At 38.9% G+C, this 12,695-nt stretch overlaps 1 long non-coding RNA gene across 2 annotated transcripts; it reads right to left on the bottom strand.

Moving 5' to 3' along the window:
* On the bottom strand, positions 1–12,234 carry LOC137475639 (uncharacterized). Of its 2 annotated transcripts, XR_010999995.1 has the most exons (4): positions 10,897–12,234; positions 6,659–6,762; positions 6,063–6,256; positions 1–128 (listed from the first exon to the last, which is right to left on the bottom strand). It is a non-coding gene; the product is annotated as an uncharacterized lncRNA (long non-coding RNA). The 2 variants fall into 2 exon arrangements; XR_010999996.1 differs by lacking the exon at positions 1–128 and having other exon boundaries at positions 6,014–6,256; positions 10,897–12,223.
* Positions 12,235–12,695: the final 461 nt, after the last annotated feature.

Genomic DNA, 12,695 nt, shown 5'->3' with positions numbered 1-12,695 from the left:
GCAAGACATTCCTTTATTGGATGAAGACTGTTAGATTGGCATTTTTTGAATAATAGCGTGCTATGTGGTCTATTCCTGTTTTGGAGAGAAGTCTTGATCTTGTCTTTGAAACCCCACTTCAAGGAAACCTAGAAAAAAAAAAGACCATACCAAAACACACACTCGCATGAAGTTTTTTCTGGAACTAAACCCGTGAAACTGTTTTGAAATGCCTTGTTCAACAAATATACTGCATGCATGTTTAATATAAGTGGATGTAAGGAACTTGGTAGGTAATTTGCCTTCTGTATAGAAGCAAAGATGTCTACTGATCAAGTGCATAGCATTTTCCCTTCCCTTTCCCCATATATTTTATTTCTATCTGTGGCAAGAGACAGGCTCACCAATTACTTTTCTGAAACAAAATAGAACTAAAAGACCTCCAAGTTACAAAGTCAGCTTGTGTTCTTAAATATCCAGCATTTTGCCTATACTGAGTTATCAATCTACACAGTCTTGGGTACAAAGAAATTGGTATCTGAGTGCTAACAAATGTAGAACTGCCTGACAGGAAAGAGAAAAATATTACACTGCAATTGTTGTTCAGTTTTGTAGTAATTAACTAGAAAGATGTCTCAAAAATTTTTGCAGCTTGCTGGCAGGTATATTCCTGTATTGCAAAGACATTAAAAGGTTCTTTTTTTTACTTCTGGAAGGTTTAAGTATAACAACTTGCACCTTCAGACTTTGAAATCCTAGTGAGCCTGGAGAGGCAGAGTAACTCGGATGATATACTCCTGCAAAATTCACTTGTCATAAAAGCAAATGGGTTCTTAATGCTAAATATTATTTGCAAGGATGATGAAAGTGCACCTGACTTCATGGCCCCTATTCCTAAGCCCTTCTTATTGCCACCTATACTTTGCACTGCACGCTTCATGTAAGCTGGGCTGTCAGTCTGTCTTTTTGTGCCCTTCCTGAAAGTCCTTGCTGTGCTGGGTTCTTTGGGTCACTCCTTTAAGTACAGTGATTTTCAAGTCAATCTCCCATTTGTGCTATTGCTGCTGATGGGGAATCTGCTGCTATGCTTTTACTGCCTTCTTCTCATGTTAACCTTTTATAGTCCTATCAGCCCTATTTCTCTTTACCCTCCTGTGTAGACGTAGTTGATGGCAAGGGCTTTTATTTTCTTTCTAGTCTCTATCTTCATATTCTTTTGCATGTAGCTTGTCTGCTTCCATTACATAGCTGTCTTCCAGAGCTTAGCCTCTTCTGCTAGCTCTTTAATGTATAACCATTCCAAATGAGCTGCATTCCACTGCAACTTGAATATGATACTGCTGGATTAAGGTGCTTTAATGAGTTCATGGAATCATATTGTCTTGTGCATAATATATTTTAATTGGAATCCCTGACAGGAGATGCACACAGGGCAGCTCATGTTGATTTTTTCTGTTGACTTTGAAGCCTCCATTTGCAATCTACTTAACTGTTCTTTTTTGTATACAGCAGTGCTGAAGAAACTTATGCACTGGGTATAGCCAAAAGGGGTTTTAAATGTTACACATTTTAGGAAGATGCAATAAAATATTTCTATAGAAATTCAGAAATAATTTTCTAGAGTAGGAGATTATGCCAAAATATTTGAAGACTTGTTGGGTCAACCTCAACTTGTTAATTTCACAAAATTAGTTCTCCATTGGCCAGTATAAATCCTAAACTGTTTTTAGAGCCAGCTCTAAAATGTATGTGTTACTACCTAAATGCCCTCATAGATTCAGTTGCAAATTACTGCTCAAAGGAAAACGAGAAAAAGGCTCATGAAGTAAAATCATTATGTTGCGTGCACCTGTTGGACTTCACTTGTAGAAAGCCAAATTCAATATTGTTTTGACCACAGATTCAGATACAGATATTCAAACACATAATAGCTGAAAAAGGAGAGGGACAGCTTAAATTAACAGCTAAAGCTTTATGAGATGCCAAGTATTAGATAAGAGCAAATACTGCAAGTTAGGATTGAGCTTTAATATCAGAATATGGGCTACGGCTGGAGTAGATGTGCCACAGGGATTAAGGATAGATGAAACTGAAGAGCATTGGTAAGCAAGTCTAGAGATACCAGAACTTGATAAGCAGGAGGCAACAGATGAGAACTGGAGCACTGCAGCAGATGTAGGTCAAGGAAGAGCCACTGGACCCCTGACCAGAAGACCAAAGGTTGCTGTGAGTTTGTTTAAGATTCATTATTAGAAAGTACAGTTTTGTAACACCTGCAAGTGAGAAGTACCAGCTGCTATAACTTACATTTAAAGTTTCAAGTTTAAGATTTTGCATCCATCCTTTTTGATGGAAGAGGAGGTGATTTCAGTCTTAAAATTGCTAATCTGGTTGTTGCTGCTCTTGTCTAGTAGCATCAATGGAATACAGAACCTTGCATGATCTTACTTTTTTTTTAATTTTATTTTTTTATATAAAGCTACCTAAAAATAGAATTTTTTTTATAAAGCTACCTAAAAATAGAAGTAGAAAACCTAACTTTAGCTGTCCCTGTTTGTAAAGTTTGGTCAAAGGCCTATGGCTGAACTGTGCAATATCCTCTGAACTAAAATAGCTGTCTGTTAGAGTGCTTGAACTGCTCCTTTCTCTTACAGAGGAAATACTTCATACATAGCTTACCTCTGCTCCAGTATCCACAGACAGTAAAATTATCCATATTTTTTATTTTAAAAACAAAATAAGTAGTCGTTAAATTTCCCTGTTTTAACAATCAACCAAGATGCAAGGTATTTTGACAGATGTGACATTAACTACATATGAAATAGTACCATGTAGGCTTCTCTTTAGTGTCATTCCAGATGAAAACATATGAAAAAGGTTTTTATTATTACTTTTAAAACACATAATTTTTATCACAAACCTGGATAAGGTTTTTCACCCTAAGAAATTTATAATTGTCAGCTGATGGACAAGTACTCATAACAATATTTTCTCATGTTTGTTTGTATCAGCTTTCTGTAAATAAAAGATACTCTAAGCAACCTTGGGAAATTTATCACTCTCTGTTTTTTTGTTGTGGGTGTGTTTATAATGTGTGTTATATACGATGTGGAGTCATAGAGTTTGTTTAAACTGACCAGTACTGCCCCACAGTCTTCTATTTTATGCTCTGAATATAAGACAGACCAAATAAGTCACTTTACAAAGCCAAAAGACTTCTGTAGTTTGCTTATGTATGAAGTCTGCAAGCTTGCTTGCTACTCGTCTCTTTTAGACTGGCCAGCTATCAGATTTCACCAAGTAAAGGATCTTGCTTCAGCTATTTTGTGAATGCCATTTCAATTGTAACAATAGTGATTAAGCTCTTTTCAGAACAGAAGGAAACAGCCTCTTCCTCACTGGTTATGCAGCTCTTTTCTCACTAGAATAGTATTTAGGACATTAGCAATCTTGGGTATTAATGTATGCTAGTCAGCTAAATAAAGCTTATCCTTTATAATGGATTTTAGACCACCTAATGTTTCAGTTACATGATATGCTGATTTTTGTTCTTAATCCCATGACATTTTCTACAAGAATTGGATCACAATATAAAAAGCCATTTCTGATAAGTAAGTTAGTCACTATATTATTTTCTTTCTCCTGTTCTCAAAATGTTCACATTAATTTATTGTAGGTATTTGTGAATTTAGTTGGAAAATGTTTTCACTACATGAATATCTTGTGAACAGTTTGTTGTGAATATTTATTATCTAACATCTACATGAATTCAGTGCTGGTTAGTCATTTGACAGTTTCTCTACTGAGTTTCTTTGCATCTTACAAAGACCTTTCACATTCAAAGTATTGTGAAAAATCAAACTCAACATACATTTTGTAACTACTTAAGATTTTGCTTAAATTCTCTATTGCAAATGAAAATAAACCTTGATTATTTCAGAGCTCAGATAAACATCGATGGCACTTTTCTTATTGCTCAGGCAGCTCAAGTAATTGCAATCTTCTGACCCAGATTCTCCCTGCAGACTCGGGTCAGTACAACCTTCTTCTCTTGGTCTTTTACAGTGCTGTGCAAAGTCCCTATGGGCTGTGAAGGAGTTGTCACAGTCCACTCCAGAAATGGCTTCATTGCAGCAAAACACATATATTAAATCCTTTGGGATCTTTCCAGGGGCCTGAGTGTAAGGTTTCTTTCGCGTGCTTTGTAACTAAAGAATACAGTCAACCACTATTAAACCTAAGAAGGTATGACTTCAAATCAGGCATTTACATATGGATTTATACAGTTATAGAGAATAGATTTATTTGTCTATCTTTGTGTCACCTTCTGGTTTCTGTAAAGTCAGTGACAGACATATATTTAACACTTACTAAAATAAATAGGGCTTCAAATTGTTGTATTTAATAGTTCATGCTTGATAATTTTGGCTCTATCTTGCCAGTACTTCCGTGTTGTCCTAACTGTAAAAACTACAATTCTATCATTACAAGGTGCTGTGAGGTTTATTCAATTGTTTAGAAAATACTTTGAGATAATCAAACGAAAGGCAATTGCAGGAGTGCAAGGCATTTTAATGTAGTTTCTCTAAATATTGGTCATGGACAGATAATTATAATTTTTCATGGACAATATCTTGAATAAACTTTAATTCAATCTACTTTGACTTTTAATTTAATTGTTAGTATCTGAAAAAAAGTTGTATTCAGGGACTGTAGATGGGTGGGATAGCCAGTGGTGGTATCCAGGTAGCTGTGAAGGATTTCCCCTGAAGACATGGTACAACAGACTCTGTAGTGATGATCCTCCTGGTATCCAAGGTGGCCACAGTCGTTACTGCCAGCCAGCACTGCTGGTTTGTCTCTGTGCAGTTAAGAAACTTTTCTCTTGAGACAGGAGTGTGAAATTAGCAATGCCTTAGAGTTTCTTTCTAGATGCTGGAGGGACCAATAGGGACGGCAGATTAAGGAATTTGGCAGCAAAGGGGAGGGAGCAGAGTGCTGAAGGGGAAGACTCTGGTGTTCGCATTTTCAATGGAAGGCTTCCAGAAAATAATAGATGAGAGAGAGAAAGGCATCTTGGCTTTTGAAGTCTGAAGTATCTCAGGATACTGAGAACAAATATTCTGCATGCAAAATGAAATCTGGAGTTATTGATTACTTCAAGTCTGAAATTTTGTCAGCAAAAGCATCAGAGAATAAATATATTAGTGCTCTTGTAAAGTCACTAAGTATTGTGTATTTATGAATGAAGTCTCTTCTTCTGATGTTCTCAGTTAATATGTTCACCGCCTTTTATTGTCATGCAGAAGATTATGCTATTTTGATGAAAAGATCATTTATGAATCAACCTGCATCTCATCCATCTGCAGGATATCAGAGCATCTTGCCAAGATGCATCTGACACACACAAACATGTGATTTCACTCACTTTGGTTGTTTTATTGATTGTTGCACAACTGCAGCAGTAATTTTTTCCTCTGACTTACTTGTTACCTATAACCATTGGGTATTCTCCTGGATATTACTGCTGCTTTGCTTTAATAGTCTTTAAGAGTCAGATGAGGGACTGAAGAAGATACCAGAGCAACTTATGTTCTCTTGGCAGATTTTTTTTGTGTATGAGGATATCCATGGCCCTTTTAGAAGCTATTCAGGTGACTCCTATTATTTAGTAGACAGAGAACAATATGGTGGAAATTTTTAGTGAGGTTTTTGCGTATTAAGACTTTCACTGGGAGTCTTTCTGTGACCCTGCAGTCTTTTACACTTAGATTCTCCCCAGATATTTCTTCATGCCCTTGAGTCTGAATGTGTCCAATGTTGAGGGGATTTACATTAATACACAGTGTTCAATACATCTGTAGCTCACTTACATAGCATGCGTATAGCCGTTCTTATGGATACTTTATGCAATATCACTCCCACACCACCACTTCCAGTGCTGCCTCAAATTCAGTTTTGGTTGCCAGTCCCAGACAAATGCAAAGATGTGTAGTTGTCAGTGTTTGATGACTTTTCCTTAAGCACGCCTCTGTTTCCATTTTGTTTTTCTCCATGCAGCTTAACTCCCTTAATACAAATACCAGTTTTTCCCAGCCTTTTTGTTTCTCCGCATACAGAAACTCATAAGAGCTGTAGCGGACTCCTAGAACATTTTGTCCTGGGGCAATTTCATCTAAGCACTTGATATTGCTGGTCAGTTTGGAGTTGTTATTTGAGAGGACCACCCTCAAATTTCTTGAGCGGATGAGGAGACATGAGACATTCCCATCAGCCTCTGTGTGAGAGACAAATTCAGATGAGAAGGAAGAAAGCTAGCAGCCAAGTTAGTGTGTCTCGTCGAGTTACCCTATTGGAGCCTATCAGTGTCAGCTTGTGCACAGAAATAGAAGCCCCTTGGTAAACTAAATCTATTAAAACAAAATAGGTAAAAAGTAAGGGGCACACTTAACCTCCTAAACCTACTATTCTTCAATTTTAGCTCAGTCTATTTTGGATGAAGCATTGTTTTTCAATGTTTCCATTAACTGAACATCTGTGAAGTTTTTTAAGCTAATAAAAGTAGTTGAGGTGAAGATTTAAATAGTTTAAGAGCTGCAAGTAGAGGAAACATTACAAACTGGATAAAGCAGAAAAGAAAAACTAAAAAGAAAATAAAATGGAAACAAGACACACGTACCACTCATTTTCTGCTTCTATACTGAATAGCTTTCCCTTATTCTTTATTTTTGTTTGAGGAGTTGAAGTCCATCTAACAGAGAGGTGTATCTTCTCTTTTTGTGGCTGATGTAGTATGAAAAAAATTCTAAGCCAGCATCAATATTTTATGAAGTTGAACTAAGGCAGCATGTGCCCCCATAGCTCCAACTCTTGTTGCTGTTACCAGAATATGAGTAAATTACTTTAGAATGTTTTATGGCCAATGATTTTATTTACATAAGAGCCTGTGCAGTTATTGATGCTTGGCCTGATCTGGTTTCTTGGGCTCTGTGCATGTTCACAGAAGGGGAGAGAAGACCAGTAGGCAGCTATTGGCAACAAAACAGGAGCAAGGAATCCTTCTGAGGTTGTTAGTGAAAAAGATGCGCTCTTGAGCCTCTGGAGGCTGTGCCCAGCTGACCGCACTGGGGATAGAGACAGCAGCTATATATAGGTGTGGCCTGAGGCTGCAGGGGACCACACACAGGCACAGCGGTGCTCCTCACAAGCCAAATAAAGCTGCTGCTGCCTGTGTGAATCAGCTGGTGAGTCAGCAAAGCCTTTGCCAGGAGAACAGCAGGCACAGAGAAAGGGATGCTAACTGGGTTTCCTAAGTAATAGCTTTTTGTTGTGCTTTTTGGGGCACAGAAAGTGAAGAAATGTACATAGTCTGCTGTTTCACAGAGTGATTTCACATTTAACCTGGCAAGTTCTTCAAAAACATGAGAAAAAGCAAATGATTGAGAAATGTTGCAGAGCTATAAGGAATGTCTGAAGGCATCTGAATAGTGCCAGACATGTAAGGTTAGATGTGTTTGGCTTCTGAAATTTGGAAACTGTTATCAGAGAGACAGAGGAGAATTGACTGAAGTGTTCTGGAAGAATCTATATCCAGGGCACATGAGAGAAACTGACAGCTAAGAACAGATTTAGGTGAGAATGTTGGTTTTGGGGAAAGCTGTATTTTTTCCCAAGGCAGATGGTCATGATGCTGGTTTTTCTTTATGGTCAGCTGGTCATGGTGCAAGGCCAGTAGTGTTCACCATGTAGCTGTGCCTGGGTTGGTGCAGAAGGCAGGTGCAGAAGTGGAGGAGCCTGCCTTGACACATGCGAGGTAGAGGAAGCAAGGCCAGGTGTGTGGGACATGGCAGCTTCTGCAGCCAGGATGTGCATCTCACTGAGGAGCCAGTGGCTTCCTGGAGCCAGGGGAAGGACAAGCAACCAAGCCTACAAATCTGAAGAAGGTTTATGGCCATAACTGGTAAAGAAACACTGATGTGAATGAGTGGGCTCTTAAATATGTCTGTGAGAGTAGGAAATACTGTTTCACTCTCTCTCATGCACACATCTTCCTGAAGTATCCCATGCACATCTCTGCATGGAATAAGAACATACCTAAGAAAAATCAGAAGAGCACTATGCATCTTAACTGTGCTTGCTCAGTCTCCTGATTTGATAGTATGTATGCAGTTCCTTTGCAATATGGCTTAGAACCTTTGTTCGCTTTGATTTAGCAATACTGAAATAATTTCCCAGCTTACACTACCTCAGCTGCTGAGAGGTGGAAGAGATATTGGTAACTGATGTTCATCCTCAGAGACAACCATATGACCGTAAAAGCAGAGCCATTCCTCCTGCAAACATCTGCTGCCCTAGCAGACCTCTCATCTATTTTGTCCTCACAGCTTTGATTCAAACAGGAACTTGGAAATAAAAAAATCAGATAATAAATTTTCATGGTGATTCACAAAAATAATAAGAAAAATAAGAGCTGTGCTTAAATGTGCTTAAATGTTTGACCACAAACAACCTGAGGGAGCTCAGTCTAGATCCCATGGCTGTCAACAGCAGAGTGATTCCCCTGGCTCTTGATCCCCTTTTTCCTATTTACTGTTCCTGGGAAAGTAGCTAGAGAGCAGGCAATTGTGGCTGGCAGTGGCCACCTGTTCTCAGCTATTATTTTGCCAGGATGCCCAGCTGCTTTCCCCAGCACACTGGACTCACTGTGCATGAGCAGAGTAGTACATGGGCACAGCTTGTCCTCTGCCTCCTAGATCAGACAGCAGCAGGTAGTTGCCCACAAAGGACAGAGATTCACAAAACCTCCTCTCACACCTCTTTTCGTTGGTCTGGTCAGGGCAGATTTGTTGAGGACATACACAGTAATGGGCACACATACCAAAAGCAGTGGACACAGTCCCCATGTGGCAAGCTCAGGCACATGGTACAGAGGGCCACTATGCATGAAGTCCATGGCCCTGGATCCTCCTGGATAAATAGAGTTAACAGAAAGCTAATAATTTTGCTCTTCCTGTGGCAGTGGTTGCAGACAAACGGAATTGTCTTGCTTACAGTCATGTAATTAGCAAGTATTTGAGTGTTAGCAGCCATGTACTGAGAACCTTCTCAATCTCATTAAACTAGACCTAGGACTTGAATAAACATTTGGGTTTACTGGAAGCACAAGAGCTTTAGTTGGCTGCAAAGTGGTAAATTATTTCAAAGCTGAAATTACCTTTCAGCTGCAGACAGTGTCATTTGCATTCAAAAACAATGTTGTAAATAACAGTCTTCCAGTGTTCTTTACCAGCAAATGTGTGATATTATTTTAATTGAAAATTTGGGAAGCCTGCCCAACATGAAGCAGCAAAGCATTTCTGTCTGAAATAGATTATTCTTTAAAGCTCTGAAGATTGGAAAGAGATTTATTTTCTCTTGAACAGCTGCTACTAACAGCATAGATGGCAAAAAATTACTTCTTTATTTTTAGAAGAAAATTATTACTAAACAGTCATAGGCTTGAAAAAAGAGAATTGTGGTCTCCAAGTATTTAAATTCTCTGACCTGAATTATGTAATTTTTCTTAATTCTGGTAAATGCTTTAATAACACTATTATTATTTAAACAAAAGTGTTAAGATTTTGAGTTTTCCTGCCTGTTAATTTGTAAAAGGGATGATGTTTTATTTGGCTTTGAGATTTTAAAGAACACAACAAAAGCCTTGGACAAATTCTGCTGAGCAACTAAGAGATACCTAAGCCTGAGCTTGGAAAAGGTGTGGGAAGTGGATGACAGTTGAACAAACAGCCCTTAAATTGTTTTATTGCATGAGGAAGTAGATAAGAGCAGTTAAAGGTGGCAGGGGATTACTGCCGAAATTGTGAGGTAGGAGGGGTCTGAGATAAAGGACACAGATATGGGAACATTGACAATAGATTCTCAAACTGTTCATTTTCCTTGGACTAGAAGTCCAGTTGTCAGCTGCCCACAGACAGTCTACCTGAACTGCTGTTTAAACTGGAGATTCAGAGGTGCCACAGCTGTTTGCAAGCAGAGCTGGCCCAGAGTGGTTTAGCTCCCACCAGCACCACATAAGCACAGCACAGCTGTGCTCTGGTGTTTGATGAGTATCACTTAGTAACTGTATGGCACACATTTAATCCATTTCTCCTGCACAATATGTAACCAGGTAACCATAGGGCTCTTATTTCTTCAGCTTATTTCCATTGCACTTCACTTTCTGTCTCTAAAAAGGCAGCCACACTGTCCCCCAGACAGTGCTTATTTTGCTATATACTGCATCATCTCCAGAGCAAAAAAGCCTGTGGAGGAAAAACTAGGTGTAAATTAATTTTATGCCATTTATTTTGCAAATGTGTATTTGCATGTTTCATGTATAGATGAAGTGAACTTTATAAGGGATTTAATCCAATTGCTCATGGCCCAACTTTTGGAAAAAGCTGAAGTGACTGGCTGAAGCGTACATTCAGGATCTGCATTTACGAGTTTGCAGTTTAGGGCTGGCCTCAGTCATATCTGGAGAACAGCATGTGTTCCAGATACTGTCAAAGGCAGCAAACTCCTGAAAAAATCGTGCCAAAGCAACAGCTGAAGCAATGAGAGCTTTCGGTTTCTTACAGCTCCATTTAACTGCGTGCTTAGGAGCAGCTCATTAAGTAGCAAGCAACCATGTGAGGGGATGCCAAAGATTAAAGGAATCCTGTCATGAGATAGTGGTGACATTTGCCTGCTGCTTTCCAAGTGGCAGTGCTTGCCAAGCCCGGGGGAAGCCAGTCACAGCCCACAGTAGCGGCATCAATTTAAGCAGCAGATTGGCAGGAACGGTGCCTACTTTGAATATGAATGCTTGAGCCACGCTCATGGAAGGTCCAATTTGTGAATCCTGTCAGGAGAAAGACTGTTACAGAAAACAATTACCTTTTACACACATTTTCATGTGTGCGTACACATCCAGGTGGATCTAGCTCAAACAAGTCTCTTGCACTGATAAATCAGTGCCTGCAGTGGCAAGCGCAAAGGGACGGGCTATGTGCCTCTGTCTCAGAAGTGAACACAGGGAGGGGTTCTCTCCCACTTCAAAAGTTCCTATGACTGTTGTGACCTGACGGAAACAAAGAGCAACTCTGAATTTTCCACACCTGTGGGAAGTCAGAAGGCATTCAAGACACCAGCAGACTCATCAGGACATCTTCAGCCCTCTGAGTGGCTTCCCTGAGCTCTCTGAACCACAGAAATTCCAGGCTTCACTACCTCTTCACCTGTGTGACTTTGCAGAAGCATACTGATGTCTGTGGAGCTCACTGGCCATTCTAACGATCCTGCAGGCTTGGTAATGACCTCTCACCCAGGAAGACTGAGAGCACTGAAATGCACTTCAGCACAATTACAAAATTTTTGCAAGAGGTTTCTTCTTGTGGTTGTATTTGTTTGGGTTTTTTTTTTCCCCCAGAAGTATTATGCTGCTACTACACAGAAAAGCCTTGCTGAATTTATAAGAAATAGCCTTACTGACGTTTCTTACAGTTAGCCTCAGGAAAATGGAGTTTTTTTAGTGTTCATATTGAGATGTACTGCTCCAGAGAAATAACCTGGAAAGGCTATGAATGCTATGCAACTACTTATATCAAAAAGCAATACTTCAATTAATAAATCCCTATTAACATCTCTAATTCTAATAAGTTTCCAACATTCATAGAAATCCCAAGCCTTCTCCTCCAGTTACTGTTTTTATGTACTCTCAGTTATTTTTAGGAATTTAAAATGTTCAGTCCCAAAGTCCCAACATTGTTAAATGTCCTTGTTCTTGCTTTGTGCAGCAGAAGGTATTAATTTAGCTTAGAGCAAGAAATCTTGTGAAGAATTGTGGGCTGGAAAATAAAACCAAATCGCCTGGTTGCTTAGAAAAGGGTAACAAGGTCTTTGGAGATTATACTACCACCTAGAGAGTGAAAGCAGCTACTCGAAAAAATATGTACATAGCACAACTACAAGCTCCATTTTTTCTTCCTGGTACCTATTTTTTCTTTAACTTCTCTGTCCTGCTTCTTACATCTTTGCCTTGCATTCTCAATGTATAGATGTACCCAGTGATGTAATGGAATTTTATAAGCTAAAGTAATTGCTGGAGAACAAGCAAGTGGAGGTAGTTTCCAACTTCCACAGCTCTTTCTGTTCTGAAGTCTCTAAAGACCTTGTTTTGTTTTTTCAGCTGATTGATACAGATGCCTTGAGCTTTAGTTAGATTTTTCTGCATATATGAAAGAGAGATAAGAAAAAAAGAACACATTTTTCCTGTAAGAGAAAGAATTTTCTCTGCCTCTGTAGCAGCATTAGCATAGATAAGTACTTGGGTTTTAAAGAAATCCCAGAGTATTGCTTTGGTTGCTCAGATAAGAATGATTTATCTTCTTAGATAATAACAAAAATCAATGTATAGAGAGCACTCTTCTAGAAGTGGGAGAAAACTCATCTTCTGGGTGAAAAGCAAAACTAATATGGCTTCCAGAATAATAATTCCCCTTAATTTTACATAAGAGAGAAGGCAGTTTGTGATTTGTTTTTCCATTTGCCATAAATTTCGCTTGAAGTTTGTGATTTGTTTTTCCATTTGCCATAAATTTCACTTGACTGAGAATGGCTCATGGTCACTTGTCCAAAGCTAGCACTGAATTTGTATAGTTACTCACAACAGCACTCCAGATGACAAATTGAAGCTA

The sequence above is a fragment of the Anomalospiza imberbis genome, chromosome 6 (assembly GCF_031753505.1).
Source record: "Anomalospiza imberbis isolate Cuckoo-Finch-1a 21T00152 chromosome 6, ASM3175350v1, whole genome shotgun sequence".
Taxonomy (NCBI): Eukaryota; Metazoa; Chordata; class Aves; order Passeriformes; family Viduidae; genus Anomalospiza; species Anomalospiza imberbis.
Note: the sequence above shows the minus strand (reverse complement) of the source record. Positions and strands in the feature narration are given on the sequence as shown.